Here is a 25,521-nt window from a genome sequence, read left to right on the forward strand (position 1 = left end):
TCGCGATGTCCAGAGAAAATGTAAAGGTCGGTATCGAAGTATTCAAGGTCGGAATCATCAGTTTGGGCGTAGGTAACTGCTTGTTGCAGGGTTCTTCGGAGGTTAATTTCATTTCCTGGTTCATTTTGAGGCATTGTGCTGTCATTCCAGGTGAAGGAAGGTTGTTTTATGGCTTTAAAAGATTTTTTTCTTCGATTTGGGACGTTTCCCCTTTAAATGGGCATCATCCGGGGCCTCTGACGTCATGATGCATGTGACATAGCGCGTAGGAAGCGATTGCGCAGCGCAGATCGCTGTTCCTTTACCGATGGCTGTTTTTGTGCATTCCCGTTTCCGTTCTGTGCGCTTCTCGCGCAACTGCGCAAGTGCAGTCCCTGTAGAAAGATGGCCGCCGACCAAAATTGTTCTCTGCTCTGGGATTTCGGCCTCGAGGTGAGTACTGGCGTTTCTCTTACCTTTTCTTGCTGGTTGGAGTGTGTTTTCCTCACAGTATTTGCCGAATTTGTCCAGGACTGCCTGGAAGTCACTCCTGTTTTGCCCCTAGGAGAATTTGAATTTTTAAAAGATTTCTTCTGCTCTGGCACCGGCGATGGTGAGGAGAAGCTCTGTTTTATCAGGATCGGCCACTTCTTCGAGTTCGGCTGCCACCAGGAAGATTTCAAACTTTTGCTGGAATACCCACCAGTTTTCGCGGAGATTGCCGTGGCACTGGAGTTGCTGCGGAACCCGGATCTCGAACATCTTCCCTGGGTATCGTTGCTGGTTGTCACTGTACGCTGAGGTATGGCTATCTGGATTGAAACAGTTCACGCCTGGTACCATGATTTGTTATATTGTAGTGTAACATAAGCGGCTTCCTTGTGGTGCACTTGACAAAGGAAGGTTCAGATGTGGAGATAACTTCAACACGTTTATTAAACTATTTACACTGCTATTACTCGAGTTCGACACTACTGCTAATCCTACTATAGCTACCAAGACTGACTAACCAGCTGCTGAAATCCACGTGGTGGGTCTAATATTGAATCAACCCTGTGTCTGAACTCACTGACTGTCTCCACTGGAAAGAGGCAGATCATGTGTGTGGTGTCCTTTATATATGGGTTGGTGTAATGCCCCCCTGTGGTCGTGTCACCTCCTTGTGTATCGTAAATGATCATTGGTCGTATCCTATCTATCTGATCTATTGGTTGAGTGTGTGTGTGTGATGTCTCTGGTGCTCCCTCTAGTGTCTAGCTAGCCTACATGTATTTACATTGATGCACATCACCACAGTATTGTCACTGGAGTAGTAAACCAGAGACCCAGAGTAATGCTCTGGGGATTGAGGTTCAAATCCGTCAATGCAGATGGTGAAATTTGAATTCAATTAATATCGGCAATTAAAAGTCCAATGATGACCATGAAAACATTGCCGATCATCATAAAAACCCATCTGGTTCACTAATGTCCTTTAGGGAAGGAAATCTGCCATCCTTACCTGGTCTGGCCTACATGTGACTCCAGATCCACAACGTGGTTGACTCTTAACCCCCCCCCCCCCCCCTTCAAGGGCTATTACGAATGGGAATAAATGCTGGCCTAGTCTGCGACACCCACATTCCATAACAAATAAAAAACAGTGGTTTTCCCGATTATGGGGTGTTAAATATGAAAGAAAACAAGCTTCAAGGCTGCACGGACCCAAAGTGAGCCCCATCCCAGGGGAGGATCCAACCTGCCCTCTCCAGGCCAACCTGAGACCCCCAATCTCCAGCTGCCTTGAAGGACCCCCCCCCCCCCCCCAACCCACGGCATCTCACCAGCGGCTGTTCTGTCTTTGTGCTCCCTGGAGATACGTGGAGAGGGGTACTCAACTCCTTGCTACCCTTTGGAGCGCATGGCATTTAGTACCCACTTTTCTTTTTATCTTTCGCATTTTATTAACAAATTTGCTGATACATAAACCTCGGAAGGGGTCGATTTCACGACCAGTTCTCACTGGTCCTTCAGCTCCCGCAGACGGCGAATTGCAGACTTCACTGTGACGACTGAGGTGGTGTTGTAGGCCCAACACTGTAGGCCGAATCCTCCAGCCACTGTTTTCATTCCAGATACCGAGCTCTGCGCTTCACTTTTGCCTTCCCGCAGAAGGAGCAGGTGTATTTGGCGTGCTGACTGATCTCAATCATTTTACCATATTGCGGAAGGAGGCTCCGTACCGGGTGTCCTATTTCCCCATGATCCCCACCTTCTTGTTGCGTTTGGCTCCACTGCTCACCTAGTGCCCACTTTTAAGGACTAGTCGTGACTTACCCTTGGAGGGAGGCAACAGAATACCGGAAGGCCGCTGCATTCAACTTTAATCTCACTAATGAGATTAAATTGCAAATAAGCTGTGATCAGCGTCTGTCTTTCTGGATGAGATCCTAATCATGCCAGCTGGAACAGGCCAGGAGCATCGAAAACTGCCGCAAATCCCGTGTCGGGGCTCTCCCACAATTCTCCCAACATAGCGGGATACGCACTGTGTGCAATGCCAGAGCATCGCCCCCCATAATATCTCCTTCTCTGGCTTGACATTCATTTTTTGTAAATTACACTCTGTGACACACCTTAGGATTGTTTTCGATGTTGATGTCTCTCTAGAAGTGCAAATTGACTGGGCAGCACAGTGGCGCAGTGGTTAAGCACTGCTGCCTCACAGCGACGAGGGCCCAGGTTCGATCCCGGCTCTGGGTCACTGTCCGTGTGGAGTTTGCACATTCTCCCCGTGTTGGTTTAGCACAGGGCTAAATCGCTGCCTTTGAAAACAGACCAAGGAAAGCCAGCAGCAATGTTCAATTCCCGTACCAGCCTCCCCGAACAGACACCGGAATGTGGCGACTAGGGGCTTTTCACAGTAACTTCATTTGAAGCCTACTTGTGACTAGAAGCGATTTTCATTTCATTTTCATTTCATTTCATTTTCATTTTGTGTAGGTTTCACCCTCACAACCCAAAGATGTGCAGGGTAGATGGATTGGCCACGCAACATTGCCCCTTAATTGGAAAAAATTGGGTACTCTAAATTTATTTTTAAAAAGAACTGCAAATTGATTTGGTTGACAAAGCTATTTTTAAAATAAATTTAGAGTACCCAATTATTTTTTTCCCAAGGGGAAATTTAGCATGGCCCATCCAGCTACCCTGCACATCTTTTGGGTTGTGGGGGTGAACCCACGCAAATACGGGGAGAATGTTAAATCTCCACACGGATAGTGACCCAGAACCAGGATCGAACCTGGGACCTCGGCACCGCGTGGCAGCAGTGCTAACCACTGCGCCACCATGCAGTTCTCACAAAGCTTTTTTTTAAACAATAATTTAGAGTACCCAATTCTTTTTTCCCAATAAAGGGGCACTTTAGCGTGGCCAATCCACCAACCCTGCACATCTTTGGGTTGTGGGGGTGAGACCCACGCAGACACACAGAGAATGTGCAAACTCCACACAGACAATGGCCATTGTTGACAAAGCTAACCTGCTTTAACACCCAAATGTGAACCTAATTTTCTCTCATTTTTAAATTGCTGATAGACCTGCTGTGTAGTGCCAGTATTTTTGTTTCGTCGATTCATACCAGTTGAAAGCAATCTTCAAAAACACTATATGTAATATTATACCATGCATGCCTCCAGAATCCACTGTGCTTTGAACATTAGTTGCAGGATACTTTCATGTGCTACAAAAATCTGCACATAACCATTTTAACCTGCTATAACACCACCTCAAAGAATAAAATGTTGAAAAAGAGCTGGCTCCTTCATTAACTGAAGCACTGGTTTAGCACAGGGCTAAATTGCTGGTTTTGAAAGCAGACCAAGGCAGGCCAGCAGCACGGTTCAATTCCCGTACCAGCCTCCCTGAATAGGTGCTGGAATGTGGCGACCAGGGGCTTTTCACAGTAACTTCATTTGAAGCCTACTTGTGGCAATAAGTGATTTTCATTTCATTTCACATGCAAATTATTTACTCGGCTACACAAATCACAATTAAAACTAGTAATCAAAATCACCTACATACACTAAAAACCTGCCTGAAAAAATTAAAATGCCTTACTTACATAAATATTTACCAGAAATCTAAAGTTTTTTTTAAAATTCAGAGTACCCAATTAATTTTTCCAATTAAGGGGCAATTTAGCATGGCCAATCCACCTACCCTGCACATCTTTGGGTTGTGGGGGCAAAATCCACGCAAACACGGGGAGAATGTGCAAACTCCGCATAGACGGTGACCCAGAGCCGGGATCAAACCTGGGACCTCGGCGCCATGAGGCTGCAGGGCTAACCCACTGCGCCACCATGCTGCCCCCAGAAATCTAAAGTTAATGGTGGAATGTATTGCCATATTTACTATACAAAATGGATAGTACTCTTGGGTTGAATTTGACAGACTGAGAGGTGGAAATTCTGCCAAACATGAGGGAAAGGGAGGTGATTGCATCTTCCCACCGCCATGCCATTTTGTCAGCAGTGGAAAAGGTAGGAAATGCTTAAGTATCATTTAAGGAACACTTCCCACCTTCGCAAGCATTTTGCCTACATGGTGGTTGGGAGGGGAGATTCTCCGATGGAATCTGATGGCTTCCAGGGTTGTGGTACTCACCTTTTTGAGCACTCTACAGCCAACAGAGAAACTCCCCTGGCAGCAATAATTGCCCCAGCAGCCAGATTGCAGCTTGTTCCTCGGTGCTGCTGAGGCTGCCGAACCCCAGATGTGGACAGGGCACACAGGTCCCTAAGGCAAAAGCCGAGAGCGGGGGAGCCATGGTTAGCACTGCTGCCTCATGGTGCTGAGGGCCCGGGTTGATCCCAGCCTCAGGTCACAATCCGTGTGGAATTTGCACATACTCCCCGTGTCTGCGTGGGTCTCACCCCCACAACCTAAAGATATGCAGGTTAGGTGTATTGGCGGGGGGAGGGTGGAGAGGTAGGTAGGAGGGGCCTTTGGGCAGGAGCTGCCACGCTGGCAATTAATGCTGGTGAATGGAAGTGAGGTGGGGGAGGTGACCGCAGGGGATAGCCAAGTGGTGGGGGAGGGGGAGGGGGAGGGGTGGGGAGGGGGAGACGCAATGTGGCAGAGTTGGAGACTGAGCATGTTCCTGGGTGGAGATGAGGCCATCTTGGATGGGCCCGGTTCAGAGCGAAATTCAAAGAGGTAGAATCGGAAAGGGATGATGGCGGACAGTAGAGGGGAATGGAGGTGTAAGTCTCCAGTAAGATTCAGAACGTGGAATATACAGGGACTGGACAGGCTGGTGAAGAGGTCTTGGGTCTTCGCATACTTGAGGATTTTGAAGGCGGGGGTGGTTATCCTGCAGGAGACGCATCTCCACATGAAGGATCAGGTCAGGTTGAGATAGGGATGGGTAGGTCAGGTATTCCACTCGGTTTGATTCAAAGTTGGGGGGTGGGGTGGCTCTCTTGCTGAGTGAAAGTACGGAGTTTGTAGGGGCCAAGGAAGTGTGGGACCCGGGTGAGAGGTCTGTGATCACGACTGGGGTGTTGGGGGGGATGCCAGTGATGCTGGTGAATTTACATGTGACAAATTGGGACAATGTGGGTTTGTGAAGGGGTGATTGGGAATAATTCCAGACTTAGTTATTAAGTCCTGCATCAGTTGATTATGGAGGTGACTTTAACTGTGTGCTGGAACCAAGGGTGGATTGTTGACGATGGAGAAGGAGTTATAGAATTTACAGTGCAGAAGGAGGCCATTCGGCCCATCAAGTCTGCAGCGGCTCTTGGAAAGAGCACCCTACCCAAGGTCAACACCTCCACCCTATCTCCATAACCCAGTAACCCCACCCAACACTAAGGGCAATTTTGGACACTAAGGGCAATTTATCATGGCCAATCCACCTAACCTGCACATCTTTGGACTGTGGGAGGAAACCGGAACACCCGGAGGAAACCCACGCACACACGGGGAGGATGTGCAGACTCCGCACAGACAGTGACCCAAGCCGGAATCGAACCTGGGACCTTGGAGCTGTGAAGCAACTGTGCTATCCACAATGCTACCGTGCTGCTGAGGGTCTTTGGTACGGATGGGAATGGTGGATCCGTGGAGGTTTAGGAACCGGGGGAGAGGGAATATTCCTTCCTCCCGCATGTGTACAAGGTATATTCCAGAATTGATTTTCTTTGTAGTGAGGCTAGCGATGGTGGTGGGGCAGAGTACATGGGAATCGTGATCTCGGACAATGTACCACACTGGTTGGAGGTTAGACTTAGTTCGAGGCAGCAGCAGAGGCTGGGATGGAGGCTGGATTCGGGGCTTTTGGCAGATAAGGGGTTCTTTGAAAAGTTGCGGTTGGTGGGCCGTGTGCTGGCCCACCAGCTATGGAGGCAGGCAACTTCCAGGGAAATTCAGAGAGTGCGGATAGGGAAGGGAGTTCCCAAGGCTGGATGAAGAGAGGAGCCAGGTGTTGGAGGAGCCATTAGGGCTGACGGATGTGATGAATAGTACAAGGAGGATGAAGTCGGGGGAAGCCCTGGGGCCGGACGGCTACTCAGCGGAGTTCTTTAAGAGTTTGTGACAGAGTTGGCACCGCACTTGCTGGGGAGGTGCTGGAGAAGGGGGAGCTACCGGAGACATTGACTCAGGCATCGATCATGCGAACCCCAATGAAGGGGAAGGACCTATTGGAGTGTGGGTCATATACGCCCATTTCACTGCGAAACGCGGATGTGAAAGTGTTGGCCAAGTTAGTGACGAGGAGAATGGAGGGGTGTGTTCTGGGGGTGCGCACGGAGGACAAAATAGGCTTTGTAAAGAGCAGGCAGCTTTCCAGTAAAATTAGGAGGCTATTAAACACGATCACGACCCCCTCGAAGGGGCGGCTGCCGGAGATGGTGGACTCTATGAACGCGGAGAAGGCTTTTGACCGGGTGGAGTGGAGATACCTGTTGCGATCCTGAGAAGGTTTGGGTTTGGCCCGAAGTTTGTGGTAGGTGGGCCTGTTGTATGTGGCCCGGTGGCGAGTGTATGGACTAATGTGATGAGTTCACGGAGTTTTGGTTGCACAAGGGAACGAGGCAGGGGTGTCCGCTGTTGCCGCTGAAGTTCGCGCTGGCGATAGAGCCCTGAACAATTGCCCTTAAGGGGTCAGTTGAGTGGCAGGGGAGGTGAGGGTCAGTAAGGAATACTGGGTGTGTGACGTCCGGGTGCGGCGATGACCAGCTAAGTCGCACGTTTCGGCAGCTCCCGGTGGAACGGACTTTTGGGCTCTTAATAAGAGCCCCAACGGCAATTTTAACGGCTAGAAGCACTGTGCGGTAAACCAGAAGGGAATCCCCCCTGGAAACGGATGGAAAAAGGAGAGGGAAGTGGCCAGATTGCAGTGGATCCTTTGGAGCAGCGGCAAGGAAGGCAAGCAAGAACCAAGATGGCGACGGAAGGTGGCAGTTTAACATGGGGCCCTGAACAACAAGAGTTTTTGAAATGTTGCGTGGAAGAACTTAAAAAGGAAATGAAGAAGGAGCTGTTGGCCCCGATATTACAGGCGACCGAAGGGCTAAAGGATGAGCAAAAGACCCAGGAGCGGGAGCTTCGGGTCGTGAAGGCAAAGGCTGCCGAGAACGAGGACGATATACAGGGCCTAGTGGTGAAGACGGAGATGCACGAGGCACACCATAAACGATGTGTGGAAAGACTGGAGGTGCTGGAGAATAACGCGAGGAGGAATAATTTAAGGATTCTTGGTCTTCCTGAAGGTGCAGAAGGAGCAGACGTCGGGGCATATGTGAGCACGATGCTGCACTCGTTAATGGGAGCGGAGGCCCCGGCGGGTCCGCTGGAGGTGGAGGGAGCATACCGAGTGACGGCGCGAGGACCGAGAGCAGGAGAAATTCCTAGAGCCATAGTGGTGAGATTCCTCCGTTTTAAGGACAAAGAGATGGTCCTTAGATGGGCAAAGAAAACTCGGAGCAGTAGGTGGGAGAACGCGGTGATCCGCGTATATCAATACTGGAGTGCGGAGGTGGCGAGAAGGAGGGCGAGCTTTAATCGGGCCAAGGCGGTGCTTCACAAAAAGAAGATAACATTTGGAATGCTGCAACCAGCAAGACTGTGGGTCACATATCAAGGGAGGCACCACTACTTTGAGACGGCGGATGAGGCGTGGACTTTTATTGTGGAAGAAAAACTGGAATAAGCGGGTTATTAAAAAAGAACGTTTGAAACAAAGTGGTGGGGCGAGTATGGGGGGCGAAGAGGGGGGAAAAGGGGGGGAAAGATGAGTTTTATGTTATTAATCCTGCGATGCGGTAACTTTTCTCTCTTCCACAGGTGGTGGTGGAGGGAGGAAGGGAGGTGGAGGAGATGGGGCGTTGGCCATGGGGGGCGGAGCCAAAAGGGAAGCGCGGGCTTTGTTCCCGCGCTATGATAATCATGGCGGGAATAGGGAAGCAGGAAGGAGGGGGCGTCGCACGGTGCGAGCCGAGGTCACGGGGGGAAGCCGAGGTCGGCCAGAGTTTGCTGACTTCTGGGAGCAACATGGGGGGTGTAACTACGCTAGTGGGGGATCTAGCGGGGGGGGGGGGGGGTGGGGGGGGGGGTTACTGGGTTGCTGCTGCTGGGGAGAAGGGGGAGCTGGCATGGGGTGGGGTGGGCGGGGGGGCACCGCCTGGGGGGGACACAGCTGCGTGGGAACCGGGTGAGGAGCTGGAAAAAGGGGATGGCTAATCGACAGGGGGGGGGGGGGGATAAAAAGCCCCCCAACCCGGCTGATCACGTGGAATGTGAGAGGGCTGAACGGGCCGATAAAGAGGGCACGAGTACTCGCACACCTTAAGAAACTTAAGGCAGACGTGGTTATGTTACAAGAGACGCACTTGAAACTTATAGACCAGGTTAGACTACGCAAAGGATGGGTGGGGCAGGTGTTTCATTCGGGGCTAGATGCGAAAAACAGGGGGGTGGCTATACTAGTGGGGAAGCGGGTTATGTTTGAGGCAAAGACTATAGTGGCGGATAGCGGGGGCAGATACGTGATGGTGAGTGGCAAATTACAGGGGGACGCGGTGGTCTTGGTAAACGTATATGCCCCGAACTGGGATGATGCCAATTTTATGAGGCGCATGCTAGGACGCATCCCGGACCTAGAGGTGGGAAAGTTGGTAATGGGGGGAGATTTTAATACGGTGCTGGAGCCAGGGCTGGACAGGTCGAGATCCAGGACTGGAAGGAGGCCGGCTGCAGCCAAGGTGCATAAAGATTTTATGGAGCAGATGGGAGGAGTAGACCCGTGGAGATTTAGCAGACCTAGGAGTAAGGAGTTTTCGTTTTTCTCCTATGTCCACAAAGTTTATTCGCGAATAGACTTTTTTGTTTTGGGAAGGGCGTTGATCCCGAAGGTGAGGGGGACGGAGTATACGGCTATAGCCATTTCGGATCACGCTCCACATTGGGTAGACTTGGAGATAGGGGAGGAAACAGAAGGGCGTCCACCCTGGAGAATGGACATGGGACTAATGGCAGATGAAGGGGTGTGTCTAAGGGTGAGTGGGTGCATTGAAAAGTACTTGGAACTGAATGATAACGGGGAGGTCCAGGTGGGAGTGGTCTGGGAGGCGCTGAAGGCAGTGGTTAGAGGGGAGCTGATATCAATAAGGGCACATAAAGGAAAGCAGGAGAGTAGGGAACGGGAACGGTTGCTGCAAGAACTTCTGAGGGTGGACAGGCAATATGCGGAGGCACCAGAGGAGGGACTGTACAGGGAAAGGCAAAGGTTACACGTAGAATTTGACTTGCTGACAACGGGTACTGCAGAAGCACAGTGGAGGAAGGCACAGGGTGTACAGTATGAGTATGGGGAGAAGGCAGTTCGGGGCAGCACGGTAGCATTGTGGATAGCACAATTGCTTCACAGCTCCAGGGTCCCAGGTTCGATTCCGGCTTGGGTCACTGCCTGTGCGGAGTCTGCACATCCTCCCCGTGTGAACGTGGGTTTCCTCCGGGTGCTCCGGTTTCCTCCCACAGTCCAAAGATGTGCAGGTTAGGTGGATTGGCCATGATAAATTGCCCTTAGTGTCCAAAATTGCCCTTAGTGTTGGGTGGGGTTACTGAGTTATGGGGATAGAGTGGAGGTGTTGACCTTGGGGTAGGGTGCTCAAGGGTGCAAGAGCTGGTGCAGACTTGATGGGCCGAATGGCCTCCTTCTGCACTGTAAATTCTATGAAAACAATTCTAAGGCAAGCAGGTTGCTGGCCCATCAATTGAGGAAAAGGGGAGCAGCGAGGGAAATAGGGGGAGTGAGGGATGAGGAAGGAGAGATAGAGCGGGGAGCGGAGAGAGTGAATGGAGTGTTCAAGGCATTCTATAAAAGATTATACGAAGCTCGGCCCCCGGATGGGAAGGAGAGAATGATGTGCTTCCTGGACCGGCTGGAATTTCCTAAGGTGGAGGAGCAGGAGAGGGTGGGACTGGGAGCACAGATCGAGATAGAGGAAGTAGTGAAAGGAATTAGGAGTATGCAGGCAGGGAAGGCTCCGGGACCGGATGGATTTCCAGTCGAATTTTATAGGAAATATGTGGACTTGCTTGCCCCGATACTGATGAGAACCTTTAATGAGGCGAAGGAAAGGGGACAGCTGCCCCCGACTATGTCGGAGGCAACGATATCGCTTCTCCTAAAGAAGGAAAAAGACCCGCTGCAATGCGGGTCCTATAGACCTATTTCCCTCCTAAATGTAGATGCCAAGATCCTGGCCAAGGTAATGGCAATGAGGATAGAGGATTGTGTCCCGGGGGTAGTCCATGAGGACCAAACTGGGTTTGTGAAGGGGAGACAGCTGAATACGAATATACGGAGGCTGCTAGGGGTAATGATGATGCCCCCACCAGAGGGGGAAGTGGAGATAGTGGTGGCGATGGATGCCGAGAAAGCATTTGATAGAGTGGAGTGGGATTATTTGTGGGAGGTGTTGAGGAGATTTGGCTTTGGAGATGAGTATATTAGATGGGTACAGCTGCTGTATAGGGCCCCGATGGCGAGCGTGGTCACGAATGGACGGGGGTCTGCGTATTTTCGGCTCCATAGAGGGACGAGGCAGGGATGTCCTCTGTCCCCATTATTGTTTGCACTGGCGATTGAGCCCCTGGCAATAGCATTGAGGGGTTCCAGGAAGTGGAGGGGAGTACTCAGGGGAGGAGAGGAACACCGGGTATCTCTTTACGCGGACGATTTATTGGTGTATGTGGCGGACCCGGCGGAGGGGATGCCAGAGATAATGCGGATACTTGGGGAGTTTTTGGAGAATTTTCAGGATATAAGCTGAACAAGGGGAAAAGTGAGCTGTTTGTGGTGCATCCAGGGGAGCAGAGCAGAGAAATAGAGGACTTACCGCTGAGGAAGGTAACAAGGGACTTTCGCTACTTGGGGATCCAGATAGCCAAGAATTGGGGTACATTGCATAGGTTGAACTTAACGCGGTTGGTGGAACAGATGGAGGAGGACTTCAAGAGATGGGACATGGTATCCCTGTCACTGGCAGGGAGAGTACAAGCGGCTAAAATGGTGGTCCTCCCGAGATTCCTCTTTGTGTTTCAATGCCTCCCGGTGGTGATCACAAAGGCTTATTTCGAAAGGATTGAGAAGAGTATCATGAGTTTTGTGTGGGCCGGGAAGACCCTGAGCGTGAGGAAGGGATTTTTGCAGCATAGTAGGGATCGGGGGGGGGCTGGCGCTACCAAGCCTGAGTGAGTACTACTGGGCCGCCAACATCTCAATGGTATGTAAGTGGATGGGAGAAGAGGAGGGAGCGGCGTGGAAGAGATTGGAGAAGGCGTCCTGTAGGGGGACTTGCCTACAAGCCATGGTGACGGCGCCGTTGCCGTTCTCACCGAAGAAATACACCACAAGCCCGGTGGTGGTGGCTACTCTGAAAATTTGGGGGCAATGGAGACGGCATAGGGGAAAGACGGGAGCCTCGGTGTGGTCCCCGATAAGAAATAATCATAGGTTTGCTCCGGGGAGAATGGATGGGGGATTTGGAACATGGCAAAGAGCAGGAGTAACACAATTGAGAGATCTGTTTGTAGATGGGACGTTTGCAAGTCTGGGAGCGCTGACCGAAAAATATGGGTTGCCCCAAGGAAATGCATTCCGGTGTATGCAACTGAGGGCTTTTACGAGGCAACAGGTGAGGGAATTCCCGCAGCTCCCGACGCAGGAGGTGCAGGACAGAGTGATCTCAAAGACATGGGTGGGGGACGGTAAGGTGTCAGACATATATCGGGAGATGAGAGACGAGGGGGAGATTATGGTAGACGAGCTGAAAGGGAAATGGGAAGAAGAGCTGGGGGAGGAGATTGAGGAGGGGCTGTGGGCTGATGCCCTAAGTAGGGTAAACTCATCGTCCTCGTGTGCCAGGCTAAGCCTGATACAATTTAAGGTATTACACAGGGTGTATATGACTGGATCACGGCTTAGCAAATTTTTTGGAGTAGAGGATAGGTGTGCGAGATGCTCGAAAAGCCCAGCGAATCACACCCACATGTTCTGGTCATGTCCGGCACTACAGGGGTTTTGGGTGGGGGTGACAAAGGTGCTTTCGAAGGTAGTGGGGGTCCAGGTCGAACCAAGCTGGGGTTGGCTATATTTGGGGTTGCAGAAGAGCCGGGAGTGCAGGAGGCGAGAGAGGCTGATGTTTTGGCCTTTGCATCCCTAGTAGCCCGGCGCAGAATACTGTTGATGTGGAAGGAAGCCAAGCCCCCGGGTGTGGAGACCTGGATAAATGACATGGCAGGGTTTATAAAGCTGGAACGGATTAAGTTCGTCCTAAGGGGATCGGCTCAAGGGTTCACCAGGCGGTGGCAACCGTTCGTCGAATACCTCACAGAAAGATAGAGGGAATGGAAAAGAAGAAGACAGCAGCAGCAGCCCGGGGGGGGGGGGGGGGGGGGGGGGGGAGCCGGGGGGGGGGGGGGGGGGGGGGAGGAACCAGAGGGATTCTCAGGGATGTTAATATATAAGTATAATATGTATAGGTTGTTGTTATAGATAATTGTATATTGGACTGTTAAAACATATTTTTGGAGAATATATATCTGGGACAAGGCAGTTGCCATTTAGTTTTGTTTTTGTTTATATATTATTTATTTCTTGTTTATAAAACTGGCCATTGTTATTTATATTGTTATATTACTGTGTAACGGATACACAATGTACTGTGATGGTTGGCCAAAAATTTTCAATAAAATATTTTTTTTTTAAAAAAGGAATACTGGGTGTCACTGAACGCAGATGACCTATTGCTGTTCGTGTCGGACCCACTGGAGAGTATGGGGAGATTTATGGCCATATTAGAGAGCTTTGGTTTGGTGTCTTTTCGGGCTATAAGCTGAATGTCAAAAAGAATGAGGTGTTTCTGGTGAATGCGGCAGGTCAGGGAGCCAATCTGGGGTAGCTGCCATTTAGAGTAGCCTGGGATAGGATCAGGTATCTGATAGGTCCAAGTGATGAGGGAGTGGTCAACGATACACAAGCGGAAGCCCCGCCTTCCATCTAATTCTCCGGACCCCAAATAATTGGCGCAGCGTGAGTCGCGCCGCCCGCCTCGGAGAATGGCGGGGTCCGTCGCGATTCAATGGGCGCCGGGACTGCCCGAATTCTCCAGCCCGTGATGGGCTGAAGTCCCGCCCATCTTTTGCCAGTCCCGCCGCCGTAAATTGGAGTAGGTCCCTTACCGGCGGGATCTGGCGGCGCGGGCGGGCTCCGGGATTCTTGGGGGGGCGCGGGGGATCTGGCCCCGGGAGGTGCCCCCACAGTTGCCTGGCCCGCGATCAGGGCCCACTGATCCGCAGGCGGGCCTGTCCCGTGGGGCCACTCTATCCTTCCGCACCAGAGGCTGTACCGGTCCGCCATTCCCGGTGCAGAAACAAAGCCCTCTGCGCTTGCACGGGGATGCGCTGGCGCTCCCGTGAATACGCCAACTCGCGCCAGTCGGTGGAGGCCCTTCGGTGCCGGTTGGCGCGGCGCCAAGCCCTTTCCCGCCGGCCGGTGGGGCGCAAACCACTCCGGAGTGGGCCTAGCCCCTGAAGGTGCGGAGGATTCCGCACCTTATGGGCGGCCCAACGCCAGAATGGTTCACGGCACACTGTCCCACCGGGACCCCTCCGCCCCGCCGGGTAGGGGAGAATCCCGCCCTATTAGTCCTCTCAACACAACTGGGTTCAATGAAAGTAAAGGATTTGGGTGGGATTCTCCACGACCCGGCGGGGCGGGGAGTCCCGGCGGGACGAAGTGGCGTGAATCACTCCGGCGTCGGGCCGCCCCTGAGTGGTTTGCGCCCCGCCGGCCGGCGGGATAGGGCTTGGCGCCACGCCAACCGCCGCCGAAGGGCCTCCGCTGGCCGGCGCGAGTTGGCGCATGCGCGGGAATGCCAGCGCCTGCTGCCGTCATCCCCGTGCATGCGCAGAGGGTTTTGTTTCCGCACCGGGAATGGCGGACCGGTACAGCCTCCGGTGCAGAAGGATAGGGTGGCCCCACGGCACAGGCCTGCCCGCGGATCGGTGGGCCTGGATCGCGGGCCAGGCCACCGTGGGGGCACCTCCCGGGTCCAGATCCCCCCGCGCTCCCCCAAGAACCCCGGAGCCCGCCCGCACCGCCAGGTCCCGCCAGTAAGGGACCTACTCCAATTTACGCCGGCGGGACTGGCAAAAGATGGGCGGGACTTCGGCCCATCGCGGGCCGGAGAATTCGGGCAGCCCCGGTGCCCATTGAGTCGCGACGGACCCCGCCATTCTCCGAGGCGGGCGGCGCGACTCACGCAGCGCCGATGTTTGGGGGGCCGGAGAATTAGCAGGACAGCGGGGGTGGGATTCACGCTAACCTGCAGCGATTAGCTGACCGGCGGGTGGTCGGAGAATCCCACCCTTTAACACTGTGATCTGCTACACTCAGTGCAACATTCCCACACTAGTGGATAATCTGTTTTTCCAAGTGTCAAAATGGAACATAAATGTCCTATCAACAACATGGATGAATGTGTTATGACCAACACCAAAAAGACCTCATACGCTGCTTGTGGTTTATTGGCATACTGCAAATGGATGAAAAAGCCGTAGGCAGGTCACCTGTAATTTTTTGCTAAGTTTCTGCTGTATGTGAACCCACACATGTCAAGAATGTTCTCCTATGTTGCATTATAGGAACATTTTATTTTGCACTTTGTGTCCCACCTAAATTATACCCAAATGAATTCTACATTTTATATCCAATTGTGTAGTCTGGCACTTTTTCTAATGAATGAAAGTCAATGAAGTGTAGTCCAATCTCCACGATGCAAGTGAACATATCTTTTTCTCGCAGTTTTTGCCATCTGTGCAAGGAGCCTTCTGATCTTCTGACCCCATTCTCTCTCTGCCCCTTTCAGGATGTGCCTGTTGTACTTCCTCAGAAACCTTGCGGCATGATGAATTGGTATGAACATTCATTCTGCCACTTTACATCAAGCAGCACAGCACTGAATTTAAGTTGCATTTTTTTTTAGGACTGTTAAATAATAGATAAATTATTGAGTCATGACAGAGAATGTGTGCCAGCAGTGTGGTTAGCACTGCTGGCACACAGTAGTTAGCACTGCTATTGCACAGTGTTTAGCACTGCTGCCTCACAGCACTAGTGACCCGGATTCAATTCTAACCTCGGGTGTCTGTGTGGATTTGCACTTTCTCCCCATGTCTGCAAGGTTTCCTCTGGGTGATCCAGTTTCCTCCCACAGTCCAAAGATGTGCAAGTTAGGTGGATTGGCCATGCTAAATTGCCCCTTATTGTCCAAAGGTTAGGTGGGGTTATGGGGATAGGGCGGGGCATTGGGCCAAGGTAGGGTGCTCTTTCGGAGGGTCGGTGCAGACTCGATGGGCTGAATGGCCTCATTCTTCACTGTAGGGGTTCTATGATTCTCTGAATTAACTATATTTAAAATGTTATAATCTTATGATTTAATTTAGTATTATATGGACATTATTTCCCATATATTAATATAATTTTCTTTAAAGTATATCTGCGCATTAAAAGTTGCAATGTGTATTATCTTGTGGGGTTGGCAACAATGATGAACTTCCACCTACATACTTCATTAATTTGACTAATATTCCATTTAGAAATTGAGAAAGCTGAAAAATAAATTCTATTGCTTTAACTTCGCTTTAAATTAAGTATTTTTCTCCTAGAGGGCATTTTAACCTTTAGCACATTTCCTGGAAAACAAGTAGTTACGTAGACAAATCAAATATTATGGCTGATATTTTTAGCCACTGTTTTTCATTAGTAAACAAACCAATGAACCATATATCAAACTTAATTAAAAGTTACAGACACTGATAATGGAAATCAATCAATCATAGACTGAAGCTTGATTTTTGAAAGCTTCATGAAGACAATGCTATGATTATGCTTTCAAAAAGCAAATGCACAGAAGACAAGAAAACCTAAGCTAATTTTTTGATTTTTAAAAATGATTTCACAGGCTGTGAAGTCACTGGCTAGGCCAGCATTTATTGCCCATCCCTAATTGCCCTTGAGGAGATGGTTGTGAGTGCCGCCAGTGTGATGCCATAGAACGCACTTCCAGGATTTTTTAAAACTATGTTTCAAAAAAATGGTGAGAAGAGCCGGAAGTGGACCCAATGGGCAACACACCACTTTTCCCATCTGAGTTGACACTTAGTTAAAAAAATAAGAAAATTCCGCCCTGAATGTTGTTCATGTGTCAAGAGTCACAACTGTTGCTGAACAATGTGCAGTCTTCAGCAATAATCCTTAATTCTGATCTTATGGTGGATGGAAGGTCATTGGAAGGTCATTGGTGAAGTAGCAGGGCCTAGGACACTACCCTGGAGAACTTCTGCAGTGATGTCCTGGAACTGAGATGACTGACCTCCAACAACCACAACAACTTCCTTGCTGCCTTATATTGATTCCAACCAGTGGCAATCGTTCCCCCTGAGTCCCATTGACTCCAATTTTGCTCGGAATCCTTGCTGCCACACTCGGGCAAGTGCTGCCTTGATGGCAATGACTGTCACTCTTACCTCACCTCTTGAGTTCAGTTCTATTTGTCGTGTTGGGTGTTCCGCTATACAAATGAACCAACACGGTTGTAGATGGTACAACTCTGTTTTATTATTCTTGATAACAACAACTGTTAACTTCTGGCTGTGGTTCGTACTTTACCAGTTAACCTGTGGACCCAGCCCTAGCACTATCTTAGAGAGGCACTCAGCACATGGTGCATGTCTGAGTGGCACGGTGTGAGCTCGTGCTCTAAGCTATCTCCTGCTGGAATGAGCGGGAACTGTGGTGGTCCCTGTTTTATAGTGTGTGTGCTCTCACTGGTGATTGGCTGTGATGTGGCGTGTGTGTTGATTGGTCCGTTGATCTGTCCATCAGTGTGTGTTTGTGTTTGCGCCATGATATGTTTATATGAATATCATGACACTATTGTCCATATATGTAGCAAAGCTGTAAAGAGGTCACAAACCCGAGTGGCCCTGTCAGAACCCAGTGACAGTAAGCAGGTTATTGCTGAGTGAGTGCCGCTTGATAGCGCTGTTGATGACACCTTTCATCACTTTGCTGATGATCAAGAGCAGGCTGATTGGGCAGTAATTGGCTGGGTTGGATTTGTCCTGCTTTTTGTTGACAGGCCATACCTGGACAATTTTCCACATTGCTGGAGAGGTGCCAGTGTTGCAACTGTACTGGAACAGCCTTGCTTCAGGGGTAACTAGCTCTGGAACACAAGTCTTCACTACTCTTACCGGTATCTCGGACAGGAGGGAGGTTCGATTTAAACTGCCCACTCTCTACCCGGCTGTAAACAGAAAGGTGTTTTTATAGTCTAATTTTCCCGTTTTAAAAATGGTGGTGTATTTCCCCCAACCTTAAATTTAGAACTGTTCCAATCCTCTATTGATGACTTGCACAGCAAACTCAAGGTAAGATGAAAATAAGAGGGTTGGTTTATTTTCACACACAACGGGATTCTTAATGTCTACCCCTTTTTACACACAATAAATGGGGATAGAGAAAATAGGAAGAGGGTTCCGGGAACAACCACAATTAAAATACAAGTATCGATTTTACATGTGTCCAAAGTGCAGAATCATGAGTCAACGGGAATGTTCCTATCGAGGGAAGTTTGGCTGATTCTCAAAGGCTTCGTCTTTCAGGAGCGAGGCTTGCATGACAGGTAAAGGCGCATGGAATGAGGTAGCTTGGAGGCACGAGTCCCGAGGTTTCGGCAGTTGGCCGATTTGATGAGGGTGCAGGTTCTTTCTGCTGCTACCAGCTGTTTGGCAGACAGCCCTGGAGTTCTATTCACTTAGTTGGTCAAACAGGAACTGCCAGAGTTAAGTTCCAACAGACATTCTCACAGTGCAGTTTCTGGGGGGGCGGGGGTGAGGGAGGTCCTCGCTGTTGGACCCAGGATGTATATTCCCACCGCTGGAATCCAAGTATTTAATTGGAGACTGGACTCCTTTTGTTTTTGGTGGTCACGTCTTGTGAAGGTTTTCCTTTGTGCAGAGGTAGCTGCACCAGACTTCTCGTCGCTATGGCCATTGTTACCTTGAAATTGCTGCAAGGCATCAGGTGATTGGCTGAACCATGTGTTAGTTCAGCAATTATCCATTTATAAGAGCACTGGGAAAAAATACTTCATAAAGTATTCCAATTAATGAATAAATATATGTATATTTGCCATTATGTCTTGACCGTGATTGGGCAGCACGGTGGCGCAGTGGTTATCACTACAGCTTCATGGCGTTGAGGTCCCACGTTCAATGCTGGCCCTGGGTCACTGTCTGTGTGGAGTTTGCACATTCTCCCAGTGTTTCGTGGGTTTCACCCTCACAACCCAAAGGTGTGCAGGCTAGGTGGATTGGTAACGCTAAATTGCCCCTTAATTGGACAAAATGAATTGGGTATTCGAAATTTGTAAGAAAAAAAAGAAAAAAATAATGTCTCGACCGTGACACCGGAATGTTGTCAGGGCACATAGCCTTTGCAGTGCCCTGTGTCTTCATCCACTGTTTGCTATCACATGGAGTGAATGAAATTGGTTGAAGACTGGCATCTGTGATGTTGGGGACCTCCACAGGAGGCCGAGAGGGATCACCCACCTGACACTTATGGCTGAAGGTTGTTGCAAATGCTTCAGTCTTGTCTTTTGCACTGATGTGCTGGGCTCCCCTATCATTGAGGATGGGGATATTTGTAGACCCTCCTGATGAGGCAGGACTGCAGAGCCTAGATTTGATCTGTTAGTATCGTCGTTTCAAAATTTGAATACCATATGGTGATTTGTCCCCTCAATGAGAATTTACCATTGACAAACATGAACAATGCTAATGAAATTAATAGTTTAATGGTAGAAATGCCATTGTAAAGGTGGAGTATTAAATAACAGCAAAGATCACCTGTTTGTAATTCCCCTTTTCAAATTCAACAGTGCCATTATTTACTTTGTGATTGAAGCCTGGAAAAGAAGATATAAATCCTATAAGAATTAGGAAATTGAGCAGCAGTCTCGCCAGGTGAGCATTGGTTTTGCTCCCAGAATGCTACAATTTGTCAAAATAATATTAAGTTTTGCACTTTTGGAAAGATAGTTCACAGAAAAGTGGAAAAGGAGAACACAGGTAAATTAACATACCCACAAAGATAAACTGCAATTACGTTCTGGTTAAGATTTACGTGAAAAATTAGTAAATTACGGGGATTTCTAATGTTTTTCCATAGGCAGAATTTTTTGGATGGTGGGGTATCCTGCCTTCCCACCCATGCAGTCAGTGGGGAATGCGTCCCCGCTCATACTGGCTGCCTCATAGACATTAGTTAGCGAAAGTAAGGACTTCCACCCCTCAATCGGGAGAAAGTCTCATCGCTGAGACCTACTGGCCAATCTGATTCAACCCAGCGGGCCAGTAGTGTAAGTGGCCAGGACCAGGATTATAAGCAGTTCCCAGGTTCAAAGTCACAGAATACAGGAGCAGGTAAGTACAGGTGGGTGTGCAACAGAAAGAGCATCTGAGGCCCGAGGCAGGTGGGGAGAATGGGGTGAAGAGGCTGTAGGGAGCAGGAGTGGAGAGTGATTCTGTGGGGGAAGAACTTGTGAGGAGGGGAGGGTTGCTCACAGTGGAAAGGAGGCCAATGAAGAAGGTGCCCTCTCCCTCTATTTGCCTGTCTGACAGTTGAGCAGGGTAACTTTCCAGACATCTCCCACTCCAGAACTTCTCCTGCCAGCCTGAAAATTGAGTCTGCGTTGCAATTGGCCCTTAAGTGGTCGTTAATTGCCAACTTAAGGACCTCGATTAGGGCAAGGACAGCCAAGCTGGTCGATGTCTCATCAATCCCACCATAAAATGGCAGGTAGGATGGTGATGTTAAAGACATCCAAGGAATTTTGCAGAGCCTCCCCCACCCAAAAATCCACCGACAGGGGAGCATAAAATTCAACCCCACAGTGTAAATGTTTTATTATTGTGCTCATGAAACAAAGGCAGTTTCTATTTGTGTACCGTGTCCCACATTCTGAAACATGTGCTACGTTTGGAACAGAATGTGCATGATTAACAATTGTCCTTTAATTATGTCATAGAACACCAGGGATTATTTGAGAGTCCTCTGCATTCTTATGCCTCTCCCAAAAAGCAGAACCAGGAGAACACTGTACATGCTAAAGCTATTTATTCAGATTTACTTACAGATTACAAAATGCCCTGTTGTCATATGATATGCAAGATACTAAATCAGCATAATACTTCAATACGTAAGAATTAGGCTATAAGGGATTAAAATACCTTTATTAGAATGTGTTTCTTACAGAAGCTGATAAAAATAGAACATTCGGGTGGCAGTCAAGTTTATCTTGTGTAGATCTTCCATAAAAACGTGGATCTTAATTTAATCTATGAAGTTCAGGTTTCCTGCCAGCATTGATTCTATATATAATTCTCCAATCGTCAAGCCTCTGAACACTAACACTGCATTGAATGCTAGTGATCAGATACTCATGGGCAGCATGGTAGCACAAGTGGATAGCACTGTGGCTTCACAGTGCCAGGGTCCCAGGTTCGATTCCCGGCTTCGGTCACTGTCTGTGTGGAGTCTGCACGTCCTTCCCATGTCTGCGTGGGTTTCCTCCGGGTGCTCCGGTTACCTCCCACAGTCCAAAGACGTGCAGGTTAGGTAGATTGGCCATGCTAAATTGCCCTTAGTGACCAAAAAGGTTAGGAGGGGTTATTGGGTTATGGGGATAGGGTGGAAGTGAGGGCTTAAGTGGGTCGGTGCAGACTCGATGGGCCGAATGGCCTCCTTCTGCACTGTATGTTCTATGTTCATGTGTATCAGCATCCTTCCATCTCAGAAGTTTTTTGGCATTGGGGTTTGTAGCCAAGCCGCTAGAGCCACTGGTCATCATCACCAGCCTACAGGAGGAGTCGCCATTTTCCTCTTGTCATCAGCTAGCGACTTGCAGGTGTGAGGCCCAATGCTTAGGGCCTTCATTTCACATTTGCAACCCTCAAAGCGGTGCTTTGGGTATCCTCCTGGTCATAGGGCTCCAGCCACTTCTGCAAAAACATTCCTTGGTTGTGCGAGCATCTTTTGCCCTATGGATGAGCCGGAGCGAATGAAGCCACCTCTGTGTGATGTGTGCTAATCAGCTTAGGGAGCTCTGACTTTGAGAGGACTGCTGCATTTGTGATTTTTCCTTGCCCGGATATAGCCATAATGTGCAACATACAGTGAAGGTGGAAATTGTTGAGCTTCTTTTCCTGGTAGCTGTCAGTCATCCATGTTTCATGGCCATACAACAAAGTGCTGGGAACACAGGCCATTTAAACCCTTTGCTCAGTCTCACAGGACAGTTTGATGTTATTCCATGTGTGTTTTGTAAGTCGGCCAAAAACAGTAGCTGCTTTCCCTATGTGTGCATCAACTCTGCATCAAGGGACAGATTGTCTGTTTTCTTGGACCCAAGGTAGCAGGATTTACTAACTACTACCAGCAGGGTAGTGTGATCTCGGTGGAGATGAAATATCGTGTTTTTTGTTCCAAAACCAGGATTCGCTTGATATTTATAGTCAGGGAGAATACGTTACATGCATGAGAGAGACAGTCGATGAGTCTTTGTCGCTGAGTTTCCATGTGAATGACTTGTGCATCATTGTCAATGTAGTGGTTCAGGACGCAATGTGTATTTGACTTTGTCTTCAGTCTTGATAGATTGTAGAGCATGTCATCTGACCTTGTGTGCAAGTAGGCTCCTTCCATATTTGCAGGGAAGTCAAAGTTCAGGAGCATGGAGAAGAAGATACCAAACAGTGTTTCACTCCATTCTTCACTTTGAAACTGTCAGAAGTACAGCCATCAAACTGTACTGCATGTTGTCATAATAGAAGCAAATCTTTTAGTTAACGCTTTGTTATCAAGTGCAATTTATCATGCAACTGAACAAGTGAGAGATGTACAATGTTGTTGTGGTAATACCAGGTATTGCGACACCTGAGAGGTGGATGACCATTGGCTAGACCCAGGAGTCTACCATTGGCTGATGTACATAGCTCCGCCCTGAGAGGCAGAGTATAAGAACCAATGCCATCCCAGCAGCCTTCACTTTCTGTATCGAAGCTGCTGGGGAACAGTTCTAGCAGATTAAAGCCTATTAGTTATGACTCACCTTGTCTTGAGAGTAATTGATTGTGCATCAATTTAATCTGCTACAACTTCAGTTGAAAGGATGGATCTCCATATCAAACTGGAGTGCCTTCAGCTCAGCCCCCACGCGGACAACTCTGCTGTTATCTTCAAACATTGGCTGGCGTGTTTTAAGGGCTACCTCAACACGGCCGCCAACACCCCCACGGAAAGACAAAAGATGCACCTTCTACGCTCGCGGGTCTGCCCTGGGGTCTACCCTCTGATCGAGGAGGCGGAGAATTATGCTGCGGCTATCGAGCTGCTAGAAGGACATTATATCCGCCCTGTGAACCAGGTCTACGCCCATCACCTGCTGGCGACTAGGAGGCAAAGCCCCGAAGAAACGCTGGAAGACTTCTATCGGGCGCTGCTGGTGCTGGGCCGAAACTGTGGCTGCCCGCCAGTTTCGGGGAACGAGCACATGGAACTTTTGATCAGGGCTGCTTTTGTGGCAGGTATGACATCCCCCGATATCCGCCGAAGGTTCCTAGAAATGGACACACTGGGACTTACTGAGGCACGGCCCTGGCGGGGTCCATGGGCGTTGCGTATAACAACGCGCTGGCTTATGCTCCCTGACGCCGGGTGGCCCCCTGGGCTGCGTGGCACCCCGTTGCGGCAGCCCCTCAGACCTTCCCTCTAACCCCGCAAGCCTGTGCGGCGAGCCGGCCCGCTACCGCCGCCGGACAACGCTGTTTCTTCTGTGGGCAGACGAATAATCCCCGCCCGCGCTGCCCGGCCCGCACCACGACCTGCAAAGGGTGCGGCAAGAAGGGCCACTCTGTCGGGTCGGCCAGGCCCGCGCCGTGGCCGCGGTCTCCAGCGACTATCGGCAGCCCCCTTTTCAGGCCCCGGCCATCCAGCGCCCACCGCCACCCCCCCTATCCTCAGACCGCGTGCGACCCGTGGCCATTTTGCCCCCCCGGACACCACGCTGGACGCCGCCATTTTGTCCCTCACCGCCATCTTCTTCATCTCCGGACTCCATGTGTGACCCATGGCTGACGCCATCTTGGATGGGGCCCCAGGCCCCCAGCACAGCCAACTACACGTTGCCCGACCAGAACTCTCCATTACTGCACCTGGCCTCGGTGACTCTGGACATGAGTCGGCCCCGGACGCTTGCGAAAGCTACAACGACAATCTCCATCAATGGCCACGTGACATTGTGCTTGATCGACTCTGGGAGCACGGAAAGTTTTGTTCACCCCGACACGGTAAGGCGCTGTTCTCTTGTCACCCATTCCGTAAACAAAAGGATCACCCTGGCCTCCAGGTCACACGCGGTGGAGATAAAGGGGTTCTGCCTAGCGAACCTCACTGTCCAAGGCAGGGAATTCCACAATTTCCGGCTGTACGTCAGGCCGCACCTCTGCGCAGCCACCCTCCTGGGGCTGGATTTCCAGTGCCATCTGCAAAGCCTGACTTTTAAATTTGGCGGCCCTATACCCCCCTTACTGTCTGCGGCCTCGCGACCCTTAAGGTCGACCTGCCTTCCCTGTTTGCGAACCTCACCCCGGATTGCAAACCCGTCGCCACCAGGAGCAGACGGTACAGTGCCCAGGACCGGACCTTTATCAGGTCGGAGGTCCAAAGGCTGCTGAGGGAAGTTTGGTGTTGGGTTCTCTGGTGCACAGATGAGCCAACACAGTTGTATGTGGTACAACTCTTTTATTTTAACTCTTATATACAGTTCGTTCTGGATACTCTGCATGTGCTGTCTCCCTGAGTGTGTCGTGTAGCAGGTCTGTCCTGGTCCTCGTCTCCAGCTAATGCTGACCACCAGGTGTCGTGTTTGTGCTTTTATATCTTTCTGTGATTGGTTGTGGTGTTGTGTGTTCTGATTTGTCTGTTGGTGTGTCTATCATGATGTGTGTTTGAATATCATGACATCCCCCCTTTTTACAAAGATATGTGCCTACGTGGTTATAAATATAATTGTGTCGTGAGTGCATCTAAGAGTGTGTGTGTGTGTTGTGTACAGCGTGTGTATATGACGTAACTATTTACATGGGGCGATGTCGGGTGCGTCACACTAACAAGGTTGTACCATAACAAAACATGAATGCTAGAAAAAAAACAACTTGAACAGTGGTCCGGTCAGACGATATCTGGAACGATAAACAACAACAGGTTATAATACAGAAGTGTTTGACTTTTTGAACGTATGAACAGAGTTATAAGTCCAGTCTAATAGGTGACCGCCTCAAGAATAGGCTGGTCCTCAAGACGGTTCAGCTGTGGAGATTTGGGTTCACACTGGTTCACCTTGGACTGTTGGAGGTGATGCTGCTGCCGAAGTCTCTACTTTTCCATTTGTTGTACTTCGTGCAGTGCTTGGTTTTTCATTCGTGCAAATATAACATTCAACATCTTTGTTAGTGTTGCCTTGGCTGTGGTTTGGTTCTGGTGGCGATGGAAGGGACATGATCCGTGGCATCTCCACAAAGTCATCCTTGGGAACCAGTGGAGGATCCGGCGTGTGCGTACGGTTCAGTTGCGAGCGTGGAAGGCGGCGCAAAGCTCGCTGATTGCGCCTACGCACCAATCCATCCGCCCTGCATGCCAGGAACAAGGTGGAGTCTTTTTTCTTTTTATGTTTGTGGTGGACGGCATCTTGTAGCCGATGGGTCGTTGCCATCGAAGAAGCACCATCACTAATATCATGCAAGGCGATGACTGTGCCAGATGTGGAAGTTGACCGAGACCGTGCACGCTGGTTCCGGCCACCTGCTGTGCCGGAAGGGCGACTCCACAGAGAAACGTCGAAGCATGTCGCCTTGGAG

General features: G+C 50.0%; 1 pseudogene; it reads right to left on the bottom strand.

The window, feature by feature from the left end:
* Window positions 1-1,977: 1,977 nt before the first annotated feature.
* Window positions 1,978-22,309, bottom strand: LOC140389044 (large ribosomal subunit protein eL43-like; annotated as a pseudogene).
* Between the last annotated feature and the right edge of the window lie 3,212 nt (window positions 22,310-25,521).

This window comes from Scyliorhinus torazame, chromosome 14, assembly GCF_047496885.1.
Source record: "Scyliorhinus torazame isolate Kashiwa2021f chromosome 14, sScyTor2.1, whole genome shotgun sequence".
Classification (NCBI taxonomy): domain Eukaryota; kingdom Metazoa; phylum Chordata; class Chondrichthyes; order Carcharhiniformes; family Scyliorhinidae; genus Scyliorhinus; species Scyliorhinus torazame.